Here is a 24,397-nt window from a genome sequence, read left to right as displayed (position 1 = left end):
GGTATTTTATATTCATTATCTTTAATCTTTAAACTATCATCCCTCCAATTGCTTTGATTCCTTTTCTGACCTCAGTAATTAGTGATATTTTTGCCTTGAGAATATTTCATGAATTTATCCCCCTCTTTTCATTTCTATTACTTTCACTCCCTTCTAGGTCTCCAAATCAACCACAGCCTCTAATTCCCTTTTTTCTCTGTATCTTGCCCTACTCTTGATTCTCTATATCATTGCAAGTTGGTCTCAAATCAAAACTAATGAAAACTCTTGAACGACTAACCATGACCCTTAGAATAAAATACAGACTACTTACTATGGGACATACATTTCTGCATGATCTGGCAGTGCATAATCCTTTTACCTCATTTCAATCCACTCTTAGTGGCTGAGCTACAGATACCCCTGTATTCTCACATTGCCCTAAAATGCCTACTCCAAACTCAAAGCCTTTGTAACAGTTCTTTGCTTGGTTTGTAAAGATACTTATGCTACTGTTTGCATTTTTAGCTCCTCTATACCACATCTTCTTTGTCCCTTCATTTGCTGATGGACACTTAGGTTGCTTCTATATATTGGCAATTGTAAATAATGCTGCTATAAACATTGGGGTGCATGTATCTTTTTTAATTTGTGGGTTTTTTTTTTCATATATACACCTAGGAGTGGTATTGCCAGGTCATATTGTAGTCCTTTGTTTAGTTTTTGAGAAATCTCCATACTGTTTTCCACAGTGGCTACACCAATTTACATTCCCACCAACAATGTACAAGAGTTCCTTTTTTCCCACATCCTTGTCAACATTTGTTATTTGTGTTCTTTTTGATGGTAGCCATTCTGACAGGTGTGAAGTGATATCTCATTGTGGTTTTGATTTGCATTTCCCTGATGTTTAGTGATATTTGACTACCTTTTCATGTGCCAGTAGGCATATGAAAAGTATCTGCATTTCTTCTTTGGAAAAATATCTACTCAGTTCTTCTGCTTGTTTTTTAATCAGTCTGTTTGTTTTTTGGATGTTGAATTGTATGAGCTGTTTATATATGTGAGATATTAACTGCTTATTGGTCATATCATTTGCAAATATCTTCTCCCATTCAGTAGGTTGTCTTTTCATTTGTTGTTGGTTTCCTTTGCTGTGCAAAAGCTTTTAACTTTAATTAGGTCCCACTTGTTTATTTTTGCTTTTATTTCTTTTGCCTTAGGAGAGGATCCAAAAAATATTGCTCTGGTTTATGTCGGAGTGTTCTGCCTATGTTTTCCTCTAGGAGTTTTATGGTTTCTGGTCTTACATTTAAGTCCTTAATCCATTTTGAGTTTATTTTTGTATATGGTGTTAGAGAATGTTCTAATTTCATTTTTTTTCATGTAGCTGTCCAGTTTTCCCAGCACCATTTATTGTAGAGACTCTTTGTTCTACTGTGTAGTCTTGCCTCCTTTGTCATAGATTAACTGACTTAAATGAGTGGGTTTATTTCTAGGCTCTCTATTTATGTGTCTGTTTTTGTGCCAGCACCATAACGTTTGGGTTACTGTAGTTTGTAGTATAGTCTGAAGTCAGGGAGCATGATTCTTCCAGCTCTGTTCTTCTTTCTCAAGAATGTTTTGACTATTTTGGTTCTTTGTGTTTCCATACAGATTTTAAAAGTATTTGTTCTACTTCTGTGACAAATGCCAATTTTATTTTGATAGGGATTGCATTGAATCTGTAGTTTGCCTTGGGTAGTATGGCCATTTTAACAATATTCTCCCAATTCAAGAACGTAGTATATCTTTCCATCTGTTGGTGTGGTCTTCAATTTCTTTCATAAGTGTCTTATAGTTTTCAGACAGATTTCTTCACTTCTTCCATAAGAAATCAAAGCAACAGCATTTTGAAGTGGTGCAGTACAACAAGTTAAAAGAAGATCTTGCTAAGGCTACTGAAGCCCTGAGACGGGTGCACCACTCTCTATTTGCCGATGCAAGTAGAGGAATTCAGTGAAAAGAAGTAATCTTATATTTTTAAATGTCAATGAATTTTTCCATTATGTGTTCATTTTGCAACTTAGCAACTGGAACTTTTTGAGTTCCACAGTTCATTTGCATTTTACTGTTTCAATCTCTTGTTAAAAAAAAAATGCTTGCTAAAAAACAAGTTTCCCTTTTTAAAGGGAAACGTTTTTTGGCTGTGTTGGGTCTTCGTTGCTGGGCATAGCCTTTCTCTAGTTGTGGCGAGCGGGGGCTACTCTTCATTGAGGTGCGTGGGCTTCTCATTACGGTGGCTTCTCTTGTTGCGGAGCATGGGCTATAGGCACGTGGGCTTCAATTGTTGTGGCACGCAGGTTCAGTAGTTGTGGCTCGTGGGCTCTAGAGCGCAGGCTCAGTAGTTGTGGCACATGGGCTTAGTTGCTCTGTGGCATATGGGATCTTCCTGGACCAGGGCTCGAACCCATGTCCCCTGCATTGGCAGGCGGATTCTTAACCACTGTGCCACCAGGGCAGTGCAGGTTTCAGGTTTTTTAACTCCTTAGGTAGGCTTATTCCCACATGTTTTTTTTTGATGCATATTGTATTCTATAATTAAAATTTGCTAAGAGAATAGGCTTAAATGCTCCCACCCAAAAAAAGGTAAATATGTGGGGTGATGGATGTGTTCATGAACTAGATGGGGGTGTCCTTTCACAGTGTATGCATATATCAAATCACCATGATATACACTTAAAATATATACAATTTACTTATACATTATACCTCAAGCATGAAAGTAAAATAAATAAATAAATAAATAAAAATGGAATGGCCTCTATATCTTTAAGTCAGTTTTTTTGAAAACCCAGATGGAATGGACAACTTCCCAGGAAAGTATGGCTCAATAAGTAATATAAATCTAATTAGAACTTTTATAGTTATATAAGTTAAATTAACATTTAAAATATCTTCTTTCAAAAAACTTGAAATCAGAAATTCTTATTTTTGAACGTCAAAGGAACACATGATGCATATCATATAAAAACTCTTCCAGAGAATAATATGAAAAATCTTCCCCGACTTTTCATTGGATTATTATTACCTTGACAGGAAAACATTGCAAGAACTTGATAGACTCTAAAGCTACAACTTAGCTTCATGAAGAAACATAGATACAAAATTCCTAAATAAACTCCTAGCAAATTGAAATAGTATATAAAAATAAAAAATATCTTGACCAAATTGAGCATTTTCCACAAATGAACAGGTGAGCCAATGTCAGAAAAAATCTATTGATGGAAGCCACCATGTTAATGGATTGAGGGATAAAACCCAGTAATAATTTTAAAAGTTAAACAAAAGACATTTAGTGAAATTTAACACTCATTCATAAAAAAATTAAATCAACTCAGAATGGAAGAGCATGCGTTTAATTGATAAAGTGTATTTACCTATAGCAAGTTAATCATGCTTTTTAGAAGCATTTCAGCAAAGTCAGAAACAGGACAAGGATGCCTGTTGCCACTCTTTCCATTCAGTATTGTACCAAAGGTACTGGTCAAAGCTATTGAAGAAAAATGTGAGAGGGAGAGGGATATGGATGGGAGAAGAAATAAGATTGTTGATTCTTATCGATATTATGATGCCTACATAGAAAATCCGATTAGAATAAGATAATTAAGAAAGTGATGTATAAAATGATTAACATATAAAAATATTTTGTCACCAGCATTTTCAATGAGACTATCAAGTCTCTTCACAGCAGCCATAAAACTATTAGTTTTCAGAAATAATTTCTCAAGGCATGTGCAGAATATTAGTGAAAAAAATTAAAATGCTATTGAAAGATGTATCAGCATGAAGAATACTGAGGGATGAGAAGGCTCAATTTATGCCAAAATTTTGCTACAATTCCTGTCAAAACCCCAATGTGGTCTGCATATGGAATTTGAGTAGCTGAATTTAAAGTTCAAATACAATAATAAATGTCTGAGAAGAACCAAGATGATAAAGAAAATACGCATTAAGAAAGAGAAGAGAAGTATTGTGGTGATGCACCCATCTAGTTATCAAGACATATACTCTCATGGATAGGAGAGTATATATATTACTGATGCAGGGATAAAGAAATAGATTAGTGGAAAGAATAGAAATTCCTGAGGAAGCCCCAAGCATGCATGCATCTTGAATATAAGAAATACCACAGGTCAGTGGAAAAATAATTACCTGTTCAATAAATAGCGTTGGGATAATTGACATGTCACCATAAGAAGTTATAAAATGCACTTTTTTCATTTAGACATTTTTGAAACCATGATGTGTCCTAAAGGCAGTGGCACCTTACAATTGCCATCAACCAGGTAACGGTTGTCATCTCAACACAGTAATATCCATTTTTATTTCTATTTATGTTGATACCACTCTCCAAGAAATGCAGCTCAAGGCAGGAGAAATTGGCTCACCTTTTGGAGTAAATGAAAACGTAGTGTGAGTATCTAGAGTGACTGATCTGAATAGAACTATTGTTAAAGCATCAGACATTACTAGCAATTTCTTGTTTTCTTTGAAGAGAAACTGTTTAATTTATAACAATGTATGATTCAATCAAAGGGAAAAATAACTAGGATCAAGTCAAAAAGTAAAATGAATTAAAATTTGCACAATAGGCTTCAATTGTTTGAAAGAAAATCCCAGATATGACATGCTACACACTTTAAAAGAAAGGTGTATCCCAGTGCCAAGTGTTGGTGAGAATGAGGGGGGAAATTCTCTTAGACATCTACTAGTATTGAAAACTACTTATTGTCTCCTAGATATCTGCTACGTACATGGTATACCTAGCAGTTGTTTTTCTAGTTACATGCTACCCTTTCAACTCAGAGTGAGGTCCTTGGACCAGTAGCGGCAGCATCACCTGGGAATATGTTAGAAATGTAGCCTCTCAGACCCCTTAAATCAGAACCTAGAGTTTACCAAGATCCCCTGGTCGTTTTTGTGAACATTAAAATTTAAGAAGCCTTGCCCTAGGGAGACTTTCACGTTCCTTTCAAGGAAATATGTATAAAATTTTTGATTTATTCTTAAAGAGACAAATAGAAAAACAACATAAATACCAATTTTTTAAAAAATGGATGAATAAAATGAGATATACAATGAAATATTTAGCAGTTAAAATTCATGAGCTAGAGCTACAGTTTCAATACTGATCATTTAAAAATATATAATGTTGAATAAAACACTAAGTTATAGGACAATAAATACCATTTGACATTTATATAAAACAAAACCACTAAGGGTATATAACTAGAAATATGTAGATAGAAAGTATATACTCAAATATGAGTCAGTGAATTTGTGTCTGGGAAAAGAGAAAAGAGGAGGGATGGAAACTTGGAGAAGGCAAAGAACTTCAACCTCATCAGTGCTGTTTTTTATTTCTTAAAAATAAGGAAATATTGACAGATGTCACCATTAATTCTTTTGTTTACTGGGAGCAATATTAATGTATTTGTCATAATATCTTTTTCACTTTTCTAAATGTAGTTACAAAGAACATAGAAGAAGAAATGTGAAAACTGCTAAACATATAAAAGGCTGCTCAGTCTTCCTAGTTAAATAAATGTAAAATAATGAAACACTTTTTAGAAAATCATTAACTAGCTTAGCAAAGAAAGAGAATACTTTCGATAGACAGTTTTCAGTAAATTAAAATAAGAAAAACTCTCGTACACTATTTGCGGCAATGTAAATTTGTTCAGTTTTAAGTCTGGTTTATATCTATCAAGATTTCTTAATGTGCAGACCTCATTGACTCAGCAACTCCAGTTCCAGGGATTCAGTGTTTAGACGCTAACACTGTGTGCAAAGATTTGTGTTCAGTAATGTTGATTACCACATTGCTGAAAATAAGAAATACTAAAACAGTGTAAAAATAGAAGTTAACAAATGATTGGTATACGTCATAGGGGATTAGTTAAAATATGGTAAATACGTCTTTAAAGTGTAGGACTGGTCAAAGGTCATGGGAGACTAATTTTTACTTTATGAATTTCTGTTTTATTCAACAAGAATAGTTTTATTATTTTTTAGTTTAGAAGAATTACCATTTGTCAAAATAGATATAGTCCTTTTCATTTATTCCTGTATAATATAAACAATATTTTTGTAATACACCTTCCTTTAAGTTAGTGCATCATTCTCATTTCTCTTTATGTGAATGAATACAGAATATCTCATTGTTGTCTATCACAGAATACCAGCAAACAAGGGGGATGTTTGATAATAGATTCTTAGAATGTAGTTAAGTGGAATTTCTACTGTGCCTTTGTAGTTCTTCTCCACTCAAAATAAAATACTTAAAATCATTGTGGATACTGCTAGTTCTTCTCCATTGTTGACAGTGAGGGAAATGAGAACATGGCCAAGGTACAGAATTTTATGTAGGTAGTGGATTTTGGCATTGTTTTATGAGAAAGTATATTCATTGTATTAAGGAATTCAATAGATTATACATTTTCTCTCATCATTAATATTTAAGTTTTATGATTTAACTTTTGAATCCTCATTAATAGTTAAGCATTATGATTTATTTAAATTGATATTTCATTAGAGTTTAAAATTTAACGTTAATCAAATTAAATCTAAATCATTAAATTCAGTTTTATTGGAGAAGAATCACGAGGTGTCAGGAGATGAGGAATGAGTATGTTCCAGAACTTATATGTAGTTTTCATAAAAACAGCACTGAACGTGGTCATTAATTCTTTCATATAAGTGTACTTGAAAGCATCAGTTTCTAGAATGCAAAGGGTAGGTTTGCTTGCTTATCTGCAACTAACCTAAAATATTATAGCCAAGTACCTAAATTTAAATATTATATATTTAAAATATTTAAATAAATATTATACTTATTTAAATATTATAGCCAAGTACCCAATATTATAGCCAACTAACCTAAAATATTATAGCCAATATTATAGCCAAAATATGGTTATAAAATTACCTTTTAAAAATTATGTCATGATCTGGTCCTCATATTTATTATTATCATATTAATCCTCTGTGTTATGTGTTGTCACTGCATTATTTTGTGTGCCTTAAATAGTACTGAATAACTGCAGCTTGCTTAAAGCCAGAATTCTTTCTTTTACAAGGTAAAGAATGAAATAAAATAATATGACTTCCTTCCCATCTTATTCTAGTTTCCTGACAAGTAAATAGAAAGTGCTATCAACTTCAGTTTCAGATTCGTAGTTATGATGATTTCTCTTCATGTAATAAACTCACAAAAATGATATTTTATCTCTTTTATTCTGTAGTCCCTGACCTGGCCCCTAAAACACAATTTTATGGAACATTTTCTTATACAGTACTTCCAGAAATGTCATTACAGTGCTAGATAATTGGCATTTTCTGTGCCAAGATGTCATTCCTAATAATAGTGTGTCTGAGAAAGTAAAGCTGGGAGAAAGAGCTGGCAGGGTGTGGAAGTGCAAGTTTGCCTCATCTGTGAATAACAGTGATTTGTGTAACAATGATCTCACCAACAGGGCTTCTCTCCTTTCCTTCATTAGGATACTCCCCAGTGCAGGGTGAGGCTGTCAGGACCCCAGTGGGACCTGGGAGTGTTGAGGGAAATCTCCCTGTTCTGTTTCACATTTTAAAGTCATTTACAAATGTACTCTAGCTCTCTCCCTTGCGGAAGGTAGAGATCACATGGTGATGGACCTTTTCTCTCCTTGCCGCTAAGTACAATTTTTATCCGTGACAGAGTTGTTCTTAACTCCGTAATTCAACCTAAAACTATTTAAGCAGACATGGGTAGGTAATGGTGGAAGAGTCAAGGCCCATATTCAGGTGAGAATGTAGTAACTTACACTGTGGTTGCACTGCCAAACTCTGGGGTGAATTTCTTCAACCATTGAACCAGAAAGGAATTAATGAGGTCATTTAAGTTTTTCCTAGGCAAAATTGTCAAAAGGGTAGTGTCTATGCTCCTTTGAATCACATTGCATAGAACCTGCAATACCACCACACTCCTGATCACATAACATTTTCAACATTTTCTGAAGAGGTAGAACTGAATATGAGAATATGTGTGTGTGTGTGTATAAAATCAGATAATATAATTTAAAAGAGAGATTCCTTATAGACCAAGGGCAGGGACCTGCTTCAATAAAGCAGTTCCTAACAGGGACCAAAATATCTAATTTGAGGGGAGTCGGGGATGGATAGGAAAATAGAACTAATATAGTTATTTCTGTAATTCTGATTAGAATGTCAAAGTTACATACAAGCTGTTTGCCAAGGTAAATGTGACCCCTCCCAAAAGGCAATTTTCTGTATTTCTGTCTCCACCTCAGCCAATTCAGATGTTTTTTTTTCTTTAGAAAAATGTCACTCCATGTGTTCTGTTTAGAACCAATGACAATCCTTTGAAATTCTGTTTTTTGTTTTTTTTTTAATGAAGAAATTAGGAAGGTTAAATAATTTGCTCTTAAATGGCAGATGCAGGATTTGAATTCAGCTCCATTTGGTGCCAAGCCCATGCTTTATGTTAACACTGCTATATGGCCCCTCACTCTTTTTTAGTTGTAAGTACCTTAAAATCCAAGTAAAACTAACTTAAACAACAAGGGTTGTTTCCTAGTTAAAAAAATGAAAACTACAGAGGCAGTGTACTAGACATTAATACTAGTCCAATATCCAGTTTTCTCCTGCTTCTAGCTGTGTCAGAAACCTAGAGTGAGCACAGACCATGCTCTACCTGAAACTCCCATTGCAGCAGAGTCCAAAGTCTTTCATAATTGCATTGGTTTCAATGGACCTTTTACAAATTATCTTTCTCTAATCAATCATTTGTCTTTTCTGTTTCAACTAGGCAGGCTATGTGATGGTCTGCAAGCACACACCATTTCCAACTTACCCTACTTAAAAAGGATCCTGACATTGCTCTGTCCAAACTTAATTCTATTCTAGTATCTACTTCAAGACCAACTTCTTCATCAAAGCCTTAGGTGCTTATCCTTTGTCCATTTTCTTGAATTCTTAGAGATTTAATGAGTTATATGTTATTTAAGTATCAAAAGTCAAATCAGAGCTTAGCCCACATTAAAGAAGATTAGTGAAGAATGAGTGTAGTGACTGTCCTGTTTCACCTAATGCTTCTAAGAGTATATCAGGGGCAGTGATGATGGTAGCAAACAGTTAATGATCACTATCTGCCAGCCACTGTTTAGATTCTTTACATGTATGAACACATTTAATCCGCGTGAAAACCTTATGAGATATGTACTTGTGTCTTCAGTATTCCACAAATGAAGAAATTGAGGCAATACAAGGGTGGACTACTTGCAAAAGCCATGGAGTTAGTAAGTGCCAGAGTCAAGTTTTGAATCCATACTTAACCCACACATTTACCAAAGGATACAGTTCTTTAAAACGATTACAGTCTAATGGTTGCTTACCCAACAGGTAAAAATCAGGATGGAAAAAATCTTAGAGTAACGCTAAAGCCATATGAGAATAGAGTGGGACAAGACATGATGAAGAGAAATTTTAGGGTGGCTATGTTTACTGTCTTCAAGTATTATGCAGGCTGTCACATAAGAGAGGGATTAACTTATCTTGAATAGCCCCAAGGATTAGAATTAGAAGCATCTGGCACATATTTTCACCTCAATATAAAAAGTTATTTCTACCTGTCAGAGCTGTCTAAAAATAATTTCAAAAATGCTTTTGTGAGAGAACAAATTTTCCATATCTGGAAATTTCCCCACATTGTGTTTGTTGATATATTCTGGCAAGAGTTTTGTTGGTGGAATTCAAAAATCAGGAACTAGTTAAGACACACATGTTTAAAGGGCTAAACATTACATGACTTGACAGAAGATTGTTCCTTCTTGCTGCTGGGACTGGGAGGTATTGTAATACCATGGGTGTAGCATGGGAAATGAGGGTAGGTGTGCAGTGCCTAGGAAATGAGGGAAAAGAATCAACCAGGTCATCTAGGTCTGTGCCCTGTGGGGCTCTGCTGGGCAGAGTAGCCAAGACAGAGTTGAGCCACCAGACAGCCCTTTCCTGACCTTCCGAATGTTCGCATGTTTAATGGTGGCTTAGAGTTGGCTTAACTTGTTGTTATTTTTTCCTCTGAGACAGCTTTTTCCTCTTTAGTTAGAAAGGCAGAGCTCTGACTCTGTTGTGGAGAAAAAGCTATTAAAGGGAGATTGTGGTATATAAAATGGAGACACTTTTTTGATCATATTTCAAAGGATTTGAAGGGAAAGACAAGAAAATCAATAAATGCATGGATTCCTTTACACTTTAAAAAGACAATTCTTTCCTTTCTAAAGGCTGTTTCTGGGTGTTCCTGCTGTGAAATCAGCCCATAAAACCCAGATTTAATGGAAATTTACTTGGTAAAAGGATAAAATAGTAAATAGAATAGTGAAGAGTTCAGCTGTTTCTCTCCCTTTCTACCTTTGACAAGTGATAATACCTGTAATGCAAACCATGTAATTTTCTATCCGATTACTCTTTTACTTATTTATTTCATTAGAGGAAGGTTGGCATTCAATTTCATTCGTGAAGTGTAGAATCAAGCCCTTTTTATATATCATAATACCCCAAAATGTTTTGTAGTTTTTTGTCTATGACACAGGAACTTCTTTCTCATTGATACCTCGGCTAACAAAACCCATAAAGCAAATGTTGTTATATGAAATACTTTAGCAAAGAGAACATTGAGCTAACAGTAAAATCCCTGGCAATTTGTGAGGGCAGATGACCATTTTGGATGCTTGATGGGTTATTCTAAAAAGCAATGCATCTTGAAAATAAGAATATTCTTTGCTTGAGGGGACTTTCTCCAAACCAAATCCCTTCTAAATTCTACTCTCTTTAGTAAGTATGAAAAGGAGGCAGAGTCTCCTTTATTACAGTAGGAATTTTATCCTGATTCATCTGTATCTTTTGATTCTTACTGGGAATACTAGACCCTATTATTTTCTCTCCCTCTTCTTTCTTTCTTTGAGATTCATATCCAGTTTTAATTAAACTTTTTAAAATTTTGAGATGTTGTAGATTCACATGTATGACTTATAAGGCATAATACAGCGAGATCTTATGTACCCTTTACTCTGTTTGCTCCAATAGCAGCATTTTTCTAAGCTATAATACAATAACCAGAATATTAACATTGAGAGAGTGTAGAAGCAAAACGTTTTCCCCACCATAACAATCCCTCATATTGTTATTTTTTAGCCACACTTTTTCTCCTGTCCCTACCCATTCCTTAACCCCTGGCAACCAATAATCAGTTTTCTAGTCCCATAATTTTGTCTTTTCAAAAAAGTCATATAGGGCTTCCCTGGTGGCGCAGTGGTTGAGAGTCCGCCTGCTGATGCAGGGGACACGGGTTCGTGCCCCGGTCCGGGAAGATCGCACATGCCGTGGAGCGGCTAGGCCCGTGAGCCATGGCCGCTGAGCCTGCGTGTCCGGAGACTGTGCTCCGCAATGGGAGAGGCCACAACAGTGAGAGGCCGGCGTACCAGAAAAAAAAGTCATATAAATGGAATCATACAGTGTCTTAGTCTGCTTATGCTGCCATAACAAAATATAATAGATTTGATGGCTTAAACAACAGCAATTTATTTTCTCACAGTTCTGGAGGCTGGAAAGTCCAAGATGAAGGTGTTGGCCGATTCAGTTCCTAATGAGAGCTCTCTTCTTGGAGAAGAGTGCCTTCTAATTGTGTTCTCACGTTATGGAGAGAGAGTGTCAGCAAGCTCTCTGGTATCTCTTCTCATAGGGCACTATTCCCATCATGAAGTCTTCACCCTCATGACCCCATCTAACCCTGTAAATACCATCACATTGCGGAGTTAGGGCTTCAACATAGGAATTTTGGAGGGACACAAAACATTCAGTCTATAATATATAATATCGAACCTTTGGGGATTGATTTTTTTTCACTCATCATAATTCTCTGATTTATCCAAGTTTTTGTGTGTATCAGTACTTCTTTTTTTTTATTGCTGAGTAGTAGTCTCTGCTCTGGATTTACTGTGGTTTGTTTAATCATTTACCTGTTGAAGGACGTCTGTGCTGTTTCCAGTTATTAGCTATTACAAATAAACTACTATAAACATTTGTGTACTGTTTTTTTATGGGTGTGAGTGTAACTGTTCTTTCCTCTGGGATAAATGCCCAGAAGTACAACTGCAGAGTCATATGGTAATTGCATGTTTAATTTTTAAAGAGACTGTCAAATTGTTTTCCAGAGGGCTCTACCTTTTTACATTCACACCTGTGATTTTCCCATTTCTAATTGTTTTTTTTAAACCGTTGAGTTTTGGGAGTTATGTATTCTATAGCCTCATCCTTCGTTGGATATGTGATTTGCAAACACTTATTTTGTCCTCTGTCTGTAGCTTGTATTTTCATCCTTTAACAGGGCCTCTAGCAAAGCAAGTTGATACTGTTATCAATGTCCAATGTATCAAAATTTCATTTTGCTTTATAGTTTTAATTTTACATTTAGGTTTGTGATTCATTTTGAGTTATGTTTGTATAAAATGTGATTCTTAGGTTAAGTTTAATTTGTTTTGCCTTTGGATATCCAATTGCTTCATCACTATTTGTTGAAAAGTTTTGTTGATTGATTTGTGCAGCCTTTTTTTTAAAAAAAAAATGACAGAATTTCAAATGAAGCAGAGTTTAGCTCCCCTTTCCAAACTAAAGTGATTTTTGTTTTTCTGGGGGGTGGGCACTTTGGTCAGACTCCTCCCACACTCTACATGCCATCATATGACTTTGTACCCAGACAAAAACAACACAGAATTGGTGACCATTCTCTTATTTTTTCAATCAGTTACCTAAATTCTCACTTGTCTTATTAATAGGAATATCAGCAACTCTACCTTTTAAACTTGCTTATGTATTTTATATTTTATTGTCAAAAATTTTACGTAGTTCAAATGGGGTCTTTTGGATTCTTTGAAGTCAATTGGCATGTGATTGATCTATTATTATTATTTTATCTTACTGCCAAACAAAATTATGTCTGGAGATTGGTCTGACAGATGCAGCCTGTGCCCTGCAGTAATGGGTAATGAGTCCTTGCAGCTTCAGATCCTTGCAGAGTCTGTAGTGGTCTTTTAACCAATGAGTTGGTGTAAATTATCTTTTAAATTCTGAAAACACAAAAGTCTTTGGAACTTCTTTTCTAGGTATTGAGCTACTAACTCTCAATCCATTCTTCCAAGAAAGGCTTCTCATAGATACCAAGATGATTTGTTCTTATTCAGTAAGGTGCAGTTCACGGCGTTCCTCAAATTAAAACAAATTTTTGTCATATACTTCAAATGAAAGATGTTTTAGTCACTGAGAAGGGGATGAAGTAGATATGGTTCCCATACTTATGTGACCTTAAAATCAGTATCTCTTGGGGATAGTATATTTTTAATAACCGTATAATGTTTTGTTTTTCTAAAGCTTAAATTAAAGAAGAAGGGGAAAAATCCCTGTTTTTGAAAGCAAAGGAATGTGGAATTAGGAAGGTAAAACGACTCTCTCAAGGTCATATCAAAAAGTTCTGGTCCAGGTCTATTTACAATGTATCTTTAAATGTCTCACAGACAGGCACCTGCAAAATGCTAACTACATTCCAGAAATGCATAAATGTATCTTCTCTTAGATTTTATGTTCAAAAGCTTTTTATTTGTAGAATAGTGAAAGAAAAAAGGAAATTGTATTTCACAAGTGTGAAATTGTGTACTTGTATTTCACAAATATACAATATATACAATCTCAGGTCCCTGAAGTTTATCTTTATTTGTAAGATCACTTGCTTGCTTTGTGAGTTGTCTATGCTTCTTCTCAATAACCGGAATGAATGTCTCTGTAGAAACCCAATAATCTTGAGACTGAAAGGAGTAACATGTTGTCCTAAGGATAGCCAAGTTATAAGAACTAAAATGCTACATTTTTTACGGCAGGCAACTGAGGTGGCGCTTGGTGGGGAAAAAATGCCTTTTGCTCCTTAGAATGGCAAGTTAATGTCATAATAGTACTACCAACTTTGTGAGTTGCTCCTTTTTCAAAGTCACATCTTCAAAAAAAATCTCAAGAAAGGGTAAAGCAAAAGTATTTTGCGGGGAAAAATATATTAATTTTCTAGTCTGAATTTCTGGCTGTTATCTGTATAATTACTGGTTTGACTTCACATCAGTATACAGGAAATTCTTTATAATAGTTTTCTTTATGTTAAATTGTGACAGCTGCTTTGATTTTGACAGACATCCAGTGAAGTGTTTCCGATGCAGTATGACAGTGCCAGCCGTGACGTTAATTGCATCTTTTGTGGGAAAATGCCACATGTAACATTTCAAACAGAATCCAAACACCAGGGTAACTATTCATTTATTTCACTCTGCAATAGAACTCTGAAATATTGGCCTTCATTTTGTCTTCCTCAGTTTCATAATTGACTGTTTCAGCTATATGCACTGATCACATTAGCCAGCACTATCAGTTAACTAGGCTGTCTAATCAAGTATGTCTGTTTTCAACAACATATGTTATCCAGTCCATTTAAGGAGAATATGTTAGAGTTGTAAGCTGTATTTTATTTTAAAGAAAAAATTAATTTGAGAAGCAAACAAGTCAGTATTATTTTCCCCAGAAATCCATAAAATATGAAACATCACTTTGAGTTAGAGGCATTGATATGAATGTGTACAAAAAATGTAAATTAATCTCTTCAACTGGAATAAGAGTTTCTTGGGTTCTCTGTTGCTTCCTTTTTTTTTTTTTTTGATAGGAACATCTTTCTTACCATGAATTTAGTGTTATGGTTAAATTACTGCATTGTATACATGCATGTATTCATTCATATATTGATTTAATAAATATTTAAAAATTTATTCAGTTTCAGGCACAGTGGTGAGCAAAACTGTAACTGGTTGCTGTCTTCATAAGGGTCACGTTATATCAAGTATTGCTTTAAAATAATGCATAATTAGTATTATCAAGTGACCCAAGTTTTCTTGCACCTATAGTCAGCTTTACCATTTAGGATATAATAACTTTACCTAGAATCAGAAAGTCCAAATTTTACCCTAGAAGCACTGAAATAATTTTTATTATAATTCCATTTCTTACAGCTTCGAGTTGTACTCCTCACCCACGTGTTGCTTGAGAGCTTTTTAAAAAATCCATATTCATTTACAAGACCCCCAATGCCAAACTCAGAAAATTAAAACATTCCTGTTTTTTTCTGAGTTGTTATTGTCATGGCAGTACAGAGAAAATAAATAATGCACATGGCAATAATTTAGTCTGACCATAGGAAATACTTTCCCTGAACCAACCATGGTCTTTCGGGTTCAGTAGTGATGATCAGTTGCTTTTCCATAATAGCTATTTCCACATTGATAATGTCAGTGTATTTAACAGATTTGTGTTCATGCTGTTGCAAGTTAAAAAAATTTGCTACCAGCAACTGGTGCTATCTCATGTCTTTGAGAACATTAGCCAAAATATAAAAGTTTAATATCCATTATTGATGAGGACACTGGAGAGACATTTAGAAATAGTTGAGTATATTGATTATCAGATGTTATTAAGACAGGGACTAAATGTCCTCAGTTTACTATTTAGAATTGTGGGACATTAATTAGCCTAAATCACATGATGCATTATTCACTTGATTACAGAAGATATTATCATAGGCTGTTTAGAGAGACCTGGTATATGCTTTCAGCCTTGACCCATTGCTTACATATAATTGATGTTCAAGGTTCTATCACCATCTCTCTTTTTATCTTTATACTTGCCTTGAGTGAATTTATGTATTCTTATGACTTTTAGCTATCTTAATGGCTGTCAAATCTAGACTTCTTTACTAAAGATAATTTTCAACAATTTGTTCTATGTCTTCATGTCATTTATTTTTTATTACAACATCTTCAAACTTTGAGTTGCTCCCCCAAATTCTGTTCAACATCTTATGTTTCTTAAATTGTTATCCCCTACAGATTGCTAGCATAAGATATTGGTAATGGCTTTATTTGTCCTCTCATCCTAACCTCCGTGTCTAAGTTACCAAAATAGGCAAATTTTTCTATTTTCTCTCATGTAGGTGTTGTATTTTTCACTCCTACTGCCATTTCTCTACTTCAGGCCATATTGTTTCCACACACATTTGCCTATTTACAATAGCTTTCCAATAGCTTTTAGAATTCTAAAGAATTCTCTTTAGAAAATGTATAGAATTGGTCCTATTCCTCTACTGTTAGCAATTATTTCATTACTCCAGACACGTTAGCCTGACATGCAAGGCTTCTACTCATGCCCACTTCCAAACCATTCTCCACGCACACCAGAGGGACATATTCAAAATGTAAATCAGAGCATGTTCCAACACTGCTTATAAAAACAATGCTGTAAGCTTCCTACTGCTTCTAAAATACAATCTGACCTCCATTTCCCAGCTGAAGGGCTGTGCACGATCTGGTCCTCACTATCTACCTACCTTCCCACACCCTATTTGTGCCACTCTATTCTGTGCTTGGTATGTTCTGGCAACAGTGTCTTTGATAATCAAAAGTACATAGTTAATAAGATATTTTTTAAGTACTAACTGGGATAGCAGAGAAAATAATGTGTCTTGCCAACTTAAAGGGAAAGGAGAGAATTATATGGAGCATAATTGCTGTAATTCAGTTCCCATTACCACTAATAAAACCAGAGCAGTCATAATCACTAGAAATGTTCATTGGTATATTTTTATTTTATCATAAAAGTCTGAAAATGGTTGAGTTGTGATTCTTGATATAATTCATGAGTTTGTATGGGTGTACAGATATAAATGTGTAACTTCACTCATAGGAAAACAGTCAAGGTGCAAATATAATTATACACAGGTTGTCCCTATACTTAAAGTGAGTTGTGTTTCTGGAAAAAATACAGATGTTTCACAATTTTAGCAGATTTTAAAGTAGTCACTTTAACTTTTCCACAATCATAGTTGACTTTAAAATAGTTACCTACCCAAGTCATTTTTAGTACTTTTTTCTTGGTTTTACTTTTGGTCTGGTTACCATCATCAGGATACCTCTTATTACATTATTCACAGACACAATTCCTTGTTTTGTAATTTAATATTTACTGAATATTTTTTCATGTGTGAATAACTGCATTGTGTGTAAAGCAGGGAGTTAAACAATGAAGTTTCAATTGCTGCAGTCTGGTTAGGAGATGCCAAGAACACTAATAACTGTGTTACCTTGTATATTCCTGTTGCTTCCTTAACCTAATTCCTTTATTTCCTTCTCTTGCCAAGATGAAAAGACTCTTGTGAGGTCTTCTAATGAGCTAACATAGAATCGAAAAATAATAGGTTCTGGAGATACACTAAGAAGGGGGCTTTGAAGAAAATCTTTATGCAGGAGGTAGTTTGACCCTTAAGAAGTATTTGTTGCATCATTTCTTTGTGTGTTGCTTCTATTAGCTGTCAGCTGTTATAAGAACTCTGTGTCTGAAAAAGATTTAGTGAGAATTTATCATTTTTATGTGGGACAAAAACTGAAACTGAAGGCCTGGCTGTTTATGTCCTGATGTAGTAACGAAGATCATACACAGCAATATCCATATGTACACAGATCCGTGAGTTGTCATATCATAATATTTTTTAACATCTTTATTGGAGTATAATTGCTTTACAGTGGTGTGTTAGTTTCTGCCTTATAATAAGGTGAATCACATATACATATATCCCCATATCTCTTCCCTCTTGCATCTCCCTCCCTCCCACCCTCCCTATCCCACCCCTCTAGGTGGTCACAAACCACCGAGCTGATCTCCCTGTGCTATGCGGCTGCTTCCCACTAGCTCTCTATTTTACATTTGGTAGTGTATATATGCCCATGCCACTCTCTCACTTTGTCCCAGCTTACTCTTCCCCCTCCCCATATCCTCAAGTCCATTCTCTAGTAGGTCTACATCTTTATTCCCGCCTTGCCCCTAGGTTCTTCATGACCATTATTTTTTTTTTTGGTTTAGATTCCATATATATGGGTTAGCATACGGTATTTGTTTTTCTCTTTCTGACTTACTTCACTCTGTATGACAGACTCTAGGTCCATCCACCTCACTACAAATAACTCAATTTCATTTCTTTTTATGGCTGAGTAATATTCCATTGTACATATGTGCCACAACTTCTTTATCCATTCATCTGTTGATGGACACTTAGGTTGCTTCCATGTCCTGTCTATTGTAAATAGAGCTGCAATGAACATTGTGCTACATGACTTTTTGAATTATGGTTTTCTCAGGGTATATGCCCAGTAGTGGGATTCCTGGGTTGTATGGTAGTTCTATTTTTAGTTTTATAAGGAACCTCCATACTGTTTTCCATAGTGGCTGTATCAGTTTACATTCCCACCAAAAGTGCAAGAGGGTTGCCTTTTCTCCACACCCTCTCCAGCATTTATTGTTTCTAGATTTTTTGATGATGGCCATACTGACCAGTGTGAGGTGATACCTCATTGTAGTTTTCATTTGCATTTCCCTAATGATTAGTGATGTTGAGCATCCTTTCATGTGTTTGTTGGCAATCTGTATATCTTCTTTGTATAAATGTCTGTTTAGGTCTTCTGCCCATTTTTGGATTGGGTTGTTTGTTTTCTTGATATTGCGCTGCATGAGCTGCTTGTAAATTTTGGCGATTAAGCCTTTGTCAGTTGCTTCATTTGCAAATATTTTCTCCCATTCTGAGGGTTGTCTTTTCATCTTGTTTATGGTTTCCTTTGCTGTGCGAAAGCTTTGGCGTTTCATTAGGTCCCATTTGTTCATTTTTGTTTTTATTTCCATTTCTCTAGGAGGTGGGTCAAAAAGGGTCTTGCTGTGATTTATGTCATGGGGTTTTCTGCCTATGTTTTCCTCTAAGAATTTAATAGTGTCTGGCCTTCATTTAGGTCTTTAATCCATTTTGAGTTTATTTTTGTGTATGGTGTTAGGGAGTGTTCTAATTTCATTCTTTTACATATAGCTGTCCAGTTTTGCCAGCACCACTTATCAAAGAGGCTGTCTTTTCTCCATTGTATATTCTTGCCTCCTTTATCAAAGATAAGGTGACCATATCTGTGTGGGTTTATCTCTGGGCTTTCTATTCTGTTCCATTGATCTATATTTCTGTTTTTGTGCCAGTATCATACAGTCTTGATTACTGTAGCTTTGTAGTATAGTCTGAAGTCAGGGAGCCTGATTCCTCCAGCTCAGTTTTTCTTTCTCAAGATTGCTGTGGCTATTCAGGGTCTTTTGTGTTTCCATATAACTTGTGAGATTTTTTGCTCTAGTTCTGTGAAAAATTCCATTGGTAGTTTGATAGGGATTGCATTGAATCTGTAGATTGCTTTGGGTAGTAGAGTCTTTTTCACAATGTTCTTCCAATCCAAGAAAATGGTATATCTCTCCATCCATTTGTATCATCTTTAATTTCTTTCATCAGTGCCTTATAATTTTCTGCATACAGGTCTTTTGTCTCCTTAGGTAGGTTTATTCGTAGATACTTTATTCCTTTTGTTGCAATGGTAAATGGGAGTGTTTTCTTAATTTCACTTTCAGATTTTTCATCATTAGTGTATAGGAATGCAAGAGATTTCTGTGCATTAATTTTGTATCCTGATACTTTACCAAATTCATTGATTAGCTCTAGTAGTTTTCTGGTAGCATCTTTAGGATTCTCTATGCATAGTATATCATGTCATCTGCAAACAGTGACAGCTTTACTTCTTGTTTTCCAATTTGAATTCCTTTTATTTCTTTTTCTTCTCTGATTGCTGAAGCTAAAACTTCCAAAACTATGTTGAATAATAGTGGTGAGAGTGGGCAACCTTGTCTTGTTCCTGATCTTAGTGGAAATGCTTTCAGTTTTTCACCATTGAGGATGATGTTGGCTGTGGGTTTGTCATATATGGCCTTTATTATGTTGAGGTAAGTTCCCTCTATGCCTACTTTCTGGAGGGTTTTTATCTTAAATCGGTGTTGAATTTTGTCGAAAGCTTTCTCTGCATCTATTGAGATGATCATATGGTTTTTCTCCTTCAATTTGTTAATATACTGTATCACATTGATTTGCGTATATTGAGGAATCCTTGCATTCCTGGGATAAACCCCACTTGATCATATTGTATGATCCTTTTAATGTGCTGTTGAATTCTGTTTGCCAGTATTTTGTTGAAGATTTTTGCATCTATGTTCATCAGTGATATTGGCCTGTAGTTTTCTTTCTTTGTGACACCTTTGTCTGGTTTTGGTATCAGGGTGATGGTGGCCTCTTAGAATGAGTTTGGGAGTGTTCCTCCCTCTGGTATATTTTGGAAGAGTTTGAGAAGGATAGGTGTTAGCTCTTCTCTAAATGTTTGATAGAATTCGCCTGTGAAGCCATCTTGTCCTGGGCTTTTGTTTGTTGGAACATTTTTAATCACAGTTTCAATTTCAGTGCTTGTGATTGGTCTGTTCATATTTTCTATTTCTTCCTGGTTCAGTCTCAGAAGGTTGTGTATTTCTAAGAATTTGTCCATTTTTCCAGGTTGTCCATTTTATTGGCATATGGTTGCTTGTAGTAATCTCTTATGATCCTTTGTATTTCTGCAGTGTCAGTTGTTACTTCTCCTTTTTCATTTCTAATTCTTTTGATTTGAGTCTTCTCCCTATTTTTTTTTTTTTCTGTGTGTGTGGTACGCGGGCTTCTCACTGTTGTGGCCTCTCCTGTTGCATAGCACAGGCTCCGAATGCACAGGCTCCAGACATGCCATGGCTCACGGGTCCAGCCGTTCCGCGGCATGTGGTATCTTCCTGGACCGGGGCACGAACCCGTGTCCCCTGCATCAGCAGGTGGACTGCCAACCACCGCGCCACCAGGGAAGCCCACTCTTTTTTATGATATAATATTTTTTAAATGTATTTAAAAATTAACTGAAAGTCTTTTTTACATCAGTAATCAAACAGATTTTGTAAGCTGTTGTCAGATGACAGTTTGTGTTACTTGTGGAAAAATTGGCAATTTGTACCAAAATTAAATTAGAAATTTGCCAATGGGGAATTGTATTTGATTTGAAATGTTTTTTTAATCTAAATTCATATTTTTGAATAGTTTTCTTCAAGACAATATATGATTATTCCTCTAATTTTTATAACAGCAAATTCTCTTTCAAAGTTCTCTACTTCACCTTTTCATTCATTTTTATAATTAGAATACTGAAAATTCTACAGAAAGCTGTCTGTTTTTACACTCATGTGAGCTGTGTTTGTGGATGGTTTAGGCACAGAGAATTAAATCTGCATGAAATCATCACATTTCCCTAGATGTCACCGTGAAATTGGTACTTTCCCCTGAAAATTTCCATGAAATTACAAAAATTATTGCATCTTTGTCTCTGGATGTCTTGCTTTGAAAAATAAAGGAGGCTGAGTCAATCTTTCTTGTATCTCAGTTCCTGGTATAGCTAATTATTCAAGAAAGTAATATCATAAATTAAGCAGTAGGAGGAAAAAAGTGTACAGTTTATATAGGAAAATTTTAGAAGAAGTTGAGTCTTACTGCATGTCTAAATTCATTAATCAAGGAGCCCTAACTTCTGTTTCCAATGAATGACAGACTATGGCATAACACGAATTGTCCATTTTTGCCAGTTTCATAATTAATTGTAATAACTGTAGGCAAATAATGTAATAATATGTATTGTCATTATGACTGGTTAAATTGATGAATTAACTATAATGAAAGCTGCTCTCTTTTATTGTTTATGAAAATGGTCTTTCAAGAATGATTTAAAGTATATATTTAGATTACATGTGTGCCCCCACCCACCTCCTTCTAATATTGGTATGGGAGATATTTAAGTATAATTATTTCCTCTGTATTTTGAGATTATACATCCCTACACTTTTAATATCATGTTTGGACATGTGACTTGCATTGCCCCTCTTCACAAGACGATTATGGCTTCCTGCTTCACTGACACCACTCTTGATATATGATTTGCCTGGGCCATAAATGTGAGTAAAGGGGTTTTGTGCCAACATCTAAGTATGTACCTTGGAGCCACTGTATGGTTCTGCCATAGTGTCTTTTCCTTCTGTCATAAGACACAATTCTGTAGCTAGGGGCTGCTCCTTTAGTCCAGACTGCTTGAGTCCCAAAGTTAGGAGGAAAGAAGCTACCTTGCAGCCAACCCACAATGATTATGTGACACGAAGTGAGAATCCTTTACCCTTGTAAGGTAAACTCATAGAGAATGTGGATTTGCTACTGCAGCAAAACTTACTTGAAGTTGACTAATACAGTGAGCAAGTCAAATGTAAAAGTATTTCAACTTGCTGAAGTAGACGAAGACCATTCACTGATATTTATTTTCTTATTTTTTGAATAAAAATAAAAGACAGAAATGTTATCATGCTCTTCACCCCAATTATTTCTGATTATTTGACAATAACTCTTGCCACACAATATCAAAATGAAATGTAACTGATCAATTGTGACATAGAATCAATGGTAAAAATCTCTGTTAACATTTTTATTTGAAATATTTACAGAAACCCTAGCTTATGATTCTGAAGTAAGCATGCCCATAATTAACTCCTTAATGATATACCTTTTTATTTTGGGGATATTCTCTTTTTATAGAATGTTTTCTCATAGAGGGAAAGAAAATAGATCTAATACCAGCTATTCTATCTTAAAAATAACTAGCTCCTAAGTTTTTAATTTATTTAATTATTTCATAGATAATTCAACATTTATTTGCTGCCTGCTACTACAATAGCATGTTGATATTTATTGAGTGTTAACTTTATGCCAGGAACTGCTCTAGCACTTTTATTGACTCAATTTAGTCCTAAGGTGGATACTATTATTATCTCCATTTTACAGTAAGTTATGGGAAGATTTGGTAACTTGTTTGTAGCACACAGTAGAATGAAGATTTGAGCCCAGTCTGGCCCTAGAGTCCCCACTGCCCTTAAAACACTAGCTAAGCTGCTTTTCACACTGGTGCACTATTTTTTGTGTGTGTCAGACATTATTTTAGGTTTCGAGAATATAGCAATAAACAAGATGGTTAAGAGTCTAAATGTAATGGAGCTACAACATGTAAGAAAATAACTTATCATTTCAATTTATGATTGAATATGCTCTAAAGAATAAAGGGGGGAGGATGAAAGAGATGACTGCAAAGGAGCTATATGTGTGAAAAGGCGAGAACCATGGAAGTGTGATACCTGGAAACCAATGGAAAAAAGCGTTTCAAAAAGAATGAAGTGTAACAGTGTCATATGATGATGAGTATTGAGTAACAAGTATTGAATAAAATTTGGGTTGATACTTAGAGGTTAAGAGAGAGATTAAGGAAAGAATGGGAACTTCTGTTTCTGCAGTTTGGGGAACTTGATAACCTGAATAAGCATTTCCCTGAAAACAGCAGTTGCAGTAACATAAACAACAAATGCTAATAAACAAACAGACAAATTTGGAAGAAAATTTAATAAATTTCTTAGAAAATGAAGAGTCCTCAAAAGGCAAAGACAGCATGAATGTTGGAATCCATAAAGGTAAGGGTGCACTCAAGCCAGTTTTGAACCTGTAGATTCCTCCTTCACTCTGGTGATAAACGAAGCTTATTTTGATAACCATGAGGTAGGGAGAGGTCAGAGGACTAATCCTACAACCTGCCCAAGTAGAAAACCTAATTGAAGACACTGGAATAAAGCTGATACCCCAGATGAGTACAAACTCAATATAAGAGAGAACTAAAAATAACCTTACCCCGCAAATGGAAAATAAACAAAATGTGTCTATTTAAACTTCGTGCTAGATGGGGAGGGTGTGGGAGGAACTTCACTTTGAGTATTTGAAAGCAATTTCTGGATCTCATTTGAGATTTGTTCATATCTGGTGAAAACAAAAACAAAACACAAAACAACTGTAATCTAAAATACTTTAAAAAATGGCCCTGAATTTGTTGTGCTCTCAGAAGCCTGGCAAGCAAAAGCATATCATCTCTGGAGGAATTCATTTTCAATACACAACTTAAAATATTAACATAAAGTACAAGAAAATGAAACCAGAGATAAGAATCACAAAATAGGGGAGGAACCTAGCCTCTATGACTAGAGCTGCCAAAAACAATTGATACCTGAAATAAATCTATAAAGCATTCAAATATTGCAATATCATGATAAATTCAATATTTTAAGGAGAAAAATACGTCAGAAATGGAAAATACAAAAATTAAAAATGGTATGGTTGGATTGAACAGCAAAACGACCCAGGTAAAGAAAGAATTAGTAAGCTTGTGAAATTCAGAGGGAGGAATTGCAAAACAGCACAGAAAGATAAAGAGATGAAAAATATGAAGGAGAGGTTAGAAGGCACTGAAATTAGAAT

Source organism: Leucopleurus acutus (genome assembly GCF_964270905.1).
Source record: "Leucopleurus acutus genome assembly, chromosome: 9".
Taxonomy (NCBI): domain Eukaryota; kingdom Metazoa; phylum Chordata; class Mammalia; order Artiodactyla; family Delphinidae; genus Leucopleurus; species Leucopleurus acutus.
Note: the sequence above shows the minus strand (reverse complement) of the source record.